The sequence below is a fragment of the Acomys russatus genome, chromosome 28 (assembly GCF_903995435.1).
Source record: "Acomys russatus chromosome 28, mAcoRus1.1, whole genome shotgun sequence".
Classification (NCBI taxonomy): Eukaryota; Metazoa; Chordata; class Mammalia; order Rodentia; family Muridae; genus Acomys; species Acomys russatus.
In genome coordinates this window covers 40,197,217-40,204,980 of record NC_067164.1, presented here as the reverse complement: position 1 = coordinate 40,204,980, position 7,764 = coordinate 40,197,217, and positions in this window count along the sequence as shown.

Here is a 7,764-nt window from a genome sequence, read left to right as displayed (position 1 = left end):
CTCTTCCACACCACTTGTCACAGTTGAACACGCGCGTGTTTCCTTCTCTGTCTTCTCCCATTTGAAGTCCCACCAAAGCAGGGATTTCTTTTATGGAAGTTGATTTTTGTCCCTATCACCCAGGATGGTGCCTGCCTGAGTTACTTACTGAGTGAACGAACAAAACGGTAGAAACAGAGTGAGTACAGAAATGCCAGAAGTGAAGGTGAGCGAAGGGCTGTGGAGGACTAACAGATGAGCCAAGGGCCTAGCAGTGTGTGCGAGCGCTCCAGTGCACGCGCACACAAAATGCTTCGTGCGGCGCATGGCGCCAGGGTTCCATCTGTCAAATAGCACATTTAGGAAGAGACTGGTTGTTAAATGACATAGACAGAATCTAATCAAAATTCAAAAGCTGTTAAGGGGAGAAATAAATGGGTGAAAACAAGTCACAGGCGTAGGCAAGGACTTCTCAATAGGACTCCAGGTAAGGAAATAAGGCCAATGGCTGACAAATGAGACCTCATCAAACTAAAAGAAACAGCTAATCAAGTGAAAAAAGTAGTCTATAGAATGAGAGAACATCTTTGCTTGTACATCTGAGAGAGGATTAGTATCTCGACTATACAAAGAAAACAAAAAGCTAAACAGGAAGTGGAATAACCAGGCCAAGGAATGAACTAATCAAATAAACGAACATTTCCCAAAAGGTGGGACACAGACAATAACAGCATGAAAAACGCACCTCAGGGAGAGTCTACCTCGCCCCAGTTAGAATAGCAGTCATCACGGAAACAAGCCACACCTTAATCCCAGCACTCTGGAGGCTGAGGGAATGCGTGCACACATATTCTGGTTCCAAGAACAAAACGCTCTGTGAATTGAGAACAGGACAGCTAGGGCTACAAGTGAGACTCTTTCTCAAGACAGAAATAAAATCCGAAAAGGGGTCTAGAACACACTTGTGGGTTGGTTAGTCCACAGCAAAACGGAAAATTGGGCATTATACAGGAAGGCCCTTGGTGCCCGGCTAGGACCCTGGGGACCCTTTGGGGAGCTCTCTAGAAACATGGACAGTGCTTTGTGTTCACATCTGTGTGAGTCTGCGTTGGGAACTGCCCGGTGGAGAACCTGTTGCTGGAAACCCAACACAGGCGGCGTGGGGGTCTCTCAACTTTGGCCACGCGGCAGAGCCACTCACTCCTGACCGAGTTAGGCTAGAGTCCCTGGCATGTAGGCCAGGCTTGAGGCATTTTATTTTAGTGTGTGTTCCAGGGTTTCCCTTTGTACAAAGAGGGAGCTTTGTTAAAATACTATCAACATTGTTAGCTCCATTTATCAAACCAACACAGGACTAGGGCTCCGGGTTGGGACCCCGTTCCCTAGAAACGTCTTAGGAAGTGAAGTCACGCACTTGCTGAGATCTTACAGGAAAGCCAGAGCTCCAGGGAGCACTGACAAAGGCAGAGCTTGCTTACACAGAATGATTTCAGTACTCTACGATCTGATTGGTTGGTTGATTACAGCTAGGGACTGGATGGTCTCTGAACATGCTAAGCACATACTGTTCCACTGAGCTACACACCCTTGGCCCCTGTTTTAGTAATTAATTAATTAATTTTTTATTTAATTAATTTATTCAGATTACATCTCAATTCTTATCCCATCCCTTGTATCCTCCTGTTCCTCCCTCCCTCCCACTTTCACCCTATTCCCCTCTCCTAGGTCTGTGACCGAGGGGGACCTCCTCCCATACTAGATGGTCACAGGCTATCAAGTTTCACCTTGGTAGCCTGCTTATCCTTTCTCTGAGTGCCACCAGGCCTCCCCACCAAAGGGAAGTGGTCAAATATGGGGCACCAGAGTTCATGTCAGAGTCAGTCCCCGCTCTCCACACAACTGTGGACAATGTCCTGTCCATTGGCTAGATCTGAGTAGGGGTTCAATGTTTACTGCATGTATCATCCATCCTTGGTTTGAGCAGAGCCCCTTGGGCCCAGATCCGCCCATCATGACGTTCTTCTTGAAGGTTTCTAGGACCCTCTGGATCCTTCTATTTTATTAATTTATTTTTGAGACAAGGTCTCACTGTGTAGCTCTGGCTAGCCTGCAACTTGCCGTACAGACCAGGCTAGCTTTGAACTCATAAAGACCCTTTACGGTGGCCTCCCACGTGCTGGGAATAAAGGTGAATGCCATCATGTCTGGCCAGCTCCATAATTTAATATTATGTCTTTCTGTATTTGCCTTCACAGCACATCAGGACTCACAGAGGTCCCCATGGACTCGGCTTTGGGGGAAAGTACGCTGCTTGAACAATACAGAAGGGGGGGGGCTTGGGCCGTGACTATGGTACCCTATTTTGAGAGCCCAAGTGGCTAAGTATTTTCATATACAATCCGAGAGCAACACTTCCTACCTGCTGCGGACACTCCCTCACTGCTTGGGCTATTTATAGCCTCAGCTGTGTCTCCGCCCACACTGTAAATTGTAAGGGCAGAGTCTAAGAGCCTCGCTCTGGACACTCCCAGCTCCTGACCTAGTTACCCTGGCAGTAACGGTTTATATGACACGGAAACGAATATGCGCACCCATGGCTTAGCCCCATCGAATATTTTCTGAGTGTGGAAAATGCGCCAAACATAAACGTTACCGATAGGGTCTGTGTTTGTTTGGTAACTGGAAGCTAGCAACATTGATCTTATCTCCCTATGTATAAAGGAAACCCTGGGACACAAACTAAGGTTTAAAGTGTGTGAGGAAAGTGCAGGCATCACATATCTCCCCCTATTCCAAGGCTTGAGGTCCCACAAGCCTATGTGTATGGGAAAAACCTGAGATTTCAGAGTTACTCTCCAGCCTGGGGCTGCACAGGGGAAGTACAGGGGCCTGAGCGTCACCCGGGGAGCCTCTTTACAGTACCATTAAATCCCCACTACAGCCAACACAGAGCTTCTTCTTGTATATCTGATAGGAGTTCATCAACAAGAAGGGCAGTTCTCACTTTCCTTTCCCACTGGTTAACTCAGCCCAACCTCAAAGGGGATTTTAGATGAGCATTTATTAATTGTACTGTGACATTTTCATATAAGCACGGGACATAATTTGACCCTGTTCATGGCTCATGTGTTCTGTCAGCACCCTTGGGTATTGTCCTCTGCAGGATTATTTAGAAGCTGGGTGCTGCACTACCTCTCATTTCCTACGAGCTGACAGTGCCACGGATGTTTTGTTTGCCTCTAGCTCACTGGTTTCTAACTCCGGGCTTGCATCTTCAGCTCTCTAGCCTTAGATGCTGAGTAACCTCCCAGAGCCTAACCACAGCCTCTGCTCCTCCCAGGACTCGCGCAAGTCCGTTTCTTCAGCCCGCTGACAGCCCACATGCATATTCACATTAAATATTTGTCATTATCACTCAGTGCAAGAAATAATAACATACAGGCTCAATTTTTAAATCAACTGCTTCATTTTAGAGAGAAAAATGAGGATTTCCCCAGTCTTACCCATGGATGAGCCTGACACTAAAATAGAAGAATTCTTAGAATAAAGGCATGGGTGTATATTTTTAAATCATGGCCGTCTTGCCACCCTTACCACTTCTAAATAAAATGCTGACAAGAGGGAAATGTTGAGGCAAGCAGAAAGACGTGTGATAAAGAATTCTCTTGTCCTGGCAAGCAGAAAGACTGCTTGATAAAGATTTCTCTTGTCCTTTCAGATTACATTCTGAAAGCAAAACGTACTTTAAGACAGGCCTCCTTCCAGGTTTCTAAGCAAACACACCCAAATAGACTAATTAATATATCAGGGCCTTCAGCCTCCCTCAGATGCCATGCTGAGCGCTGTTATGATGTCGCATAAATGGTTCTCATTTAGCGAGAATGTCAACAGGAAGAAGTCTGGCAGAAACATAGAAACCTCAGAGCAAACGAAATCCGGAGACTCAAACAAGTCCCTTCCCAGAAACGCTGGTCAAACCAAATAGCAGAGCACAGAGGCCGGCAAGGCCAACCTGTCCTCAGGGTTGATGTCTCTTCACGCGAGGCGTCTTACTATGTTCTAGTCTGGACAGAGCTCAAAGGGGCTTTGAGGGAATATAAAGACACCCACAGAAACACACCACACTCCAGGAGGGGGGGTCTTCTAGAATACACCTGCTCCTCGGCACTGAGGACGTAGCTTACTGCCTCTCCCCAGTTAGTCCTGTTTTGACTTATAAAACTATTCTTCAGGTCTCCTCAGTTTGGTAGAGCGCTCACCTGGCAGCTTTGGGGGTCATCCCAGCACTGCTTGAGCTGGCTGTGGCTCCCCAAACCTTTAATCCCAGCCCTGGGAAGGAGAAGGCAGAAGGACTAGAAGTTCAAGGTCATCCTTAGCTATGGAGTGTTCAGGGCCAGCCTGGGATACGTAAGACTCAAACCAAACCATAACCAAGGTCATCTTTAGCTATGGAGTGTTCAGGGCCAGCGTGGGATACATAAGACTCAAACCAAACCAAAATCAAGGTTATCCTTAGCTACAGAGTGCTCAGGGCCAGCCTGGGATACATAAGACTCAAACCAAACCAAAAGAGCTAGTACTGATTTCCAAATGTTCTTATATAATATAGACTGCTATGTATTGCTCCATTTGGGTCTAATTTTTTTCTCTCTCATTGAAAAGTATGAATGCAAATGTGTGAACGCACTCACACAGTAAGGACCTTCCAAGCCACAGTGGCTCTTGCTTATTGAAGCCACAGTCACGGCATAGTGAAGACACGGCGTGCAGCATTCCAATATCACATTAACAGCATTTAATCCAGAACTCAAAGGCACTTTATGCAAATTCTGCTCTATGAACTAAATACAGCAGCTTTGTACATGAAGACTGGTAAAAGAACCCTTCAATTAGAACAACCTTTGTTAACAGTGGAAAAAAAAAAAAAAGCCACTCCTGTCATTACCTTATATGTCTATGTCACTTCACTGAACATCTGTGGTCCCAGAGTTCTTAGTCATAAGCAGCCACATTAATCTAGAAAGTAAAAATATGTTTAAGTCATCTCAACTCCATTTTATACGACATGTTCTGTTTTGTATGGTGGTTGCCGTATGAGCCTTATAGCCAGGAAGGTCTGGGCTTGCAGTAGGACTCTACTAGATGGGTTTTTTTTTTTTTTAAACCTCTTTAAATTATGCACAGTTTACTCAGGGAGGCAGAGGCAGGCAGATCTCTGTGAGTTCCAGGCCAGCATGGTCTACAAAGCGAGTCCAGGACAGCCAGGGCTACATAGGGAAACCCTGTCTCAACAAACAAACAAACAAACCAAGTATGCACAATTAGAAAAAAAGGGTTGTCTAAGTTTCTATCTTGGGATCTCCTGGTACACTCTACATGCATCTTTACCTTGTGATCACGGGAAAAGCCTGTAAGAACCCTCAAACTGTGGTGTCTTCCTGAAAACAGCTGCGTTGTGTAATTTCTCCCTTAAGATCAGTCAAGTCTCCTCAGACCGTCCATCTCTCATCCATATGTACCAGTCAAAAGCCCATGAACATCAGTCTGTCCACCCCAGAGGCCCTGGATGAGCAATCAGGGATCTCCAAGCGGCTCTGTGTCTCTTGGTGCTCTGGGTACCTCGAGAGCAGGACTCAGCGTTTCCAAGTACCCGAAACCAATGACGCTATCAACCGAAGAGTTAGTTCCTTAGGATCATGGGTCCACGGGCGGAGAACACATTACCGCTGCTTCCCTAAGAGGGCGTGCTATTAAACTGAATATTTACGTTTATACCCACAGACTTGGTCACTCTCCAGCTCCTTCCTACAGAGGGTGGCAGTGAGTGCAGACTCCTCGCTGGTCAAAGTGCTGAAAATAAGTGTCTGATGAGCACTCAACCCTAGATGGGGCCACCTACATCACTGCCCCTCAAGGCCCAAGGAACATGACAGAGGACGCGACAGGAAGTATGTAAAAGCTGGAGGATGCGGCAATGTCATGAAATCATGCGACACACATGCACACATGCACACACACACAGCACAAGACTATGCCTCCTAACCTGTCATGCTGGACTCAGGTGTCCAGGCCCCATCCCTTTCCAAGGAGCCAATGACTGCTTGCTGTAGGTGGGAGTATCAGTGGGGGCCAGGTAGGAAGAAGAGCTTCACAGTCAAAGGACGGGGGCACTAGCAGAGCGTGGTGTGAGTGCTCATAACACTGCATACATGTCTAAAGTGGCCAGGCAGACGATAGCGGCAAAGGCCAATCCTTACTCCATATCTTATGGGTGGTTGGACCTCCTGGTGTGAAATGTAAATCATTCTGAAAGCACGCTGCTCTTAAGAGTTAAGGTACAGGTTTCTAGGACCCTCTGGATCCTTCTGGGGTCCTGCTCAAACTATGGCACCAGCAAAGGACAATACGTGCAGTAAACTTCGAACCCCTACCCAGAGCTAGCCAATGGACAGGACATTCTCCACAGTTGAGTGAAGAGTGGGGTCTGACTTTCACACAAACTCTGGTGCCCCATATTTGACCACGTCCCCTGGATGGGGAGGCCTGGTGGCACTCAGAGGAAGGATAGCAGGCTACCAAGAAGAGACTTGATACCCTATGAGCATATACAGGAGGAGGAGGTCCCCCTCAGTCACAGTCATAGGGGAGGGGAGTAAGGGGAAAGCGGGAGGGAGGGAGAAATAGGAGGATACAAGGGATGGGATAACAATTGAGATGTAATATGGATAAATTAATAAAATATATTTTTAAAAGAAGAGTTAAGGTACAGGATAGCAGTATATGGAGTTCGGTTCTTCAGGCTGAATGCTTAACTCTATTCTCAGGTTTCTAAAATATGCGGAGCGTCTTTTCCACAATAAGAGGACGTCAATGCATGAAAGCAGAGGATATGAGTCAAAAAATACTTGGCAAGAAGCCCAAAGTCTGGACCCATTCCGGCAATAAACACCCACATATGAAAACGTCTCACCAGGGTTCTCCCCTCCTCCCCGCCCCCCCCCCCACCCCCACTTTTGAGCTGTGTCAGGATAAAGATGACTCAGGTGCAATTCTGGAAGATAATGAGAGGCCAGCACTGACATCAAAGTGGAGGCCATAGAGGAGAAAGGCTGCCTGTGGCCTCAGTAGGTACCTCGAAGGCCTCCAGGAGACTAGGTCACCAATCGTCTCAGAGACAGGGGAAAGTGGGACGGGTGATTTCATAGGATGAGAAGACAAGGATAAAAGGAAATTTCTCCCGCTGACAATGAAGTGACACAATAGCTTCCAGTAGACACAAACCAAACCCGCCATCTCTGAAGTGAACTCCAGTGCAGAAAGTGTGTGGGTGCAAACGTGCAGGAAGCTCGGTTCCTCCTAACCCCCTTACACATCTGGAGCATGGAATTTGAAAACTGTCCTTTCTCAACTTGCAACACTAAGGAGGAAAGAGTGCAATTTATAAAAGTGAGCTAAATGGAGCAGGAGCTAGCAGGCATGTCCCACCTGCTGATCTTTCAGATCCTCCTCTGTCCGCCTAAGGTGGTGGAGCTGGAACCCAGGGTACATGTGAGACCAGCACCCTATACCCCTGGCCGCAGGTTTGTGAGACACAACTGGGGTGTGTACAACTGGGGTTGCCTCCAAGTCAATCCTTCCGTCTTCTTTCTTTTTCTTTCTTTCTTTCTTTCTTTCTTTCTTTCTTTTTGGTTTTTGGAGACAGGGTCTCTCTGTGTATCCTTGGCTGTCCTGGAATCACTTTGTAGACCAGGCTGGTCTTGAACTCACAGAGATCCACCTGCCTCT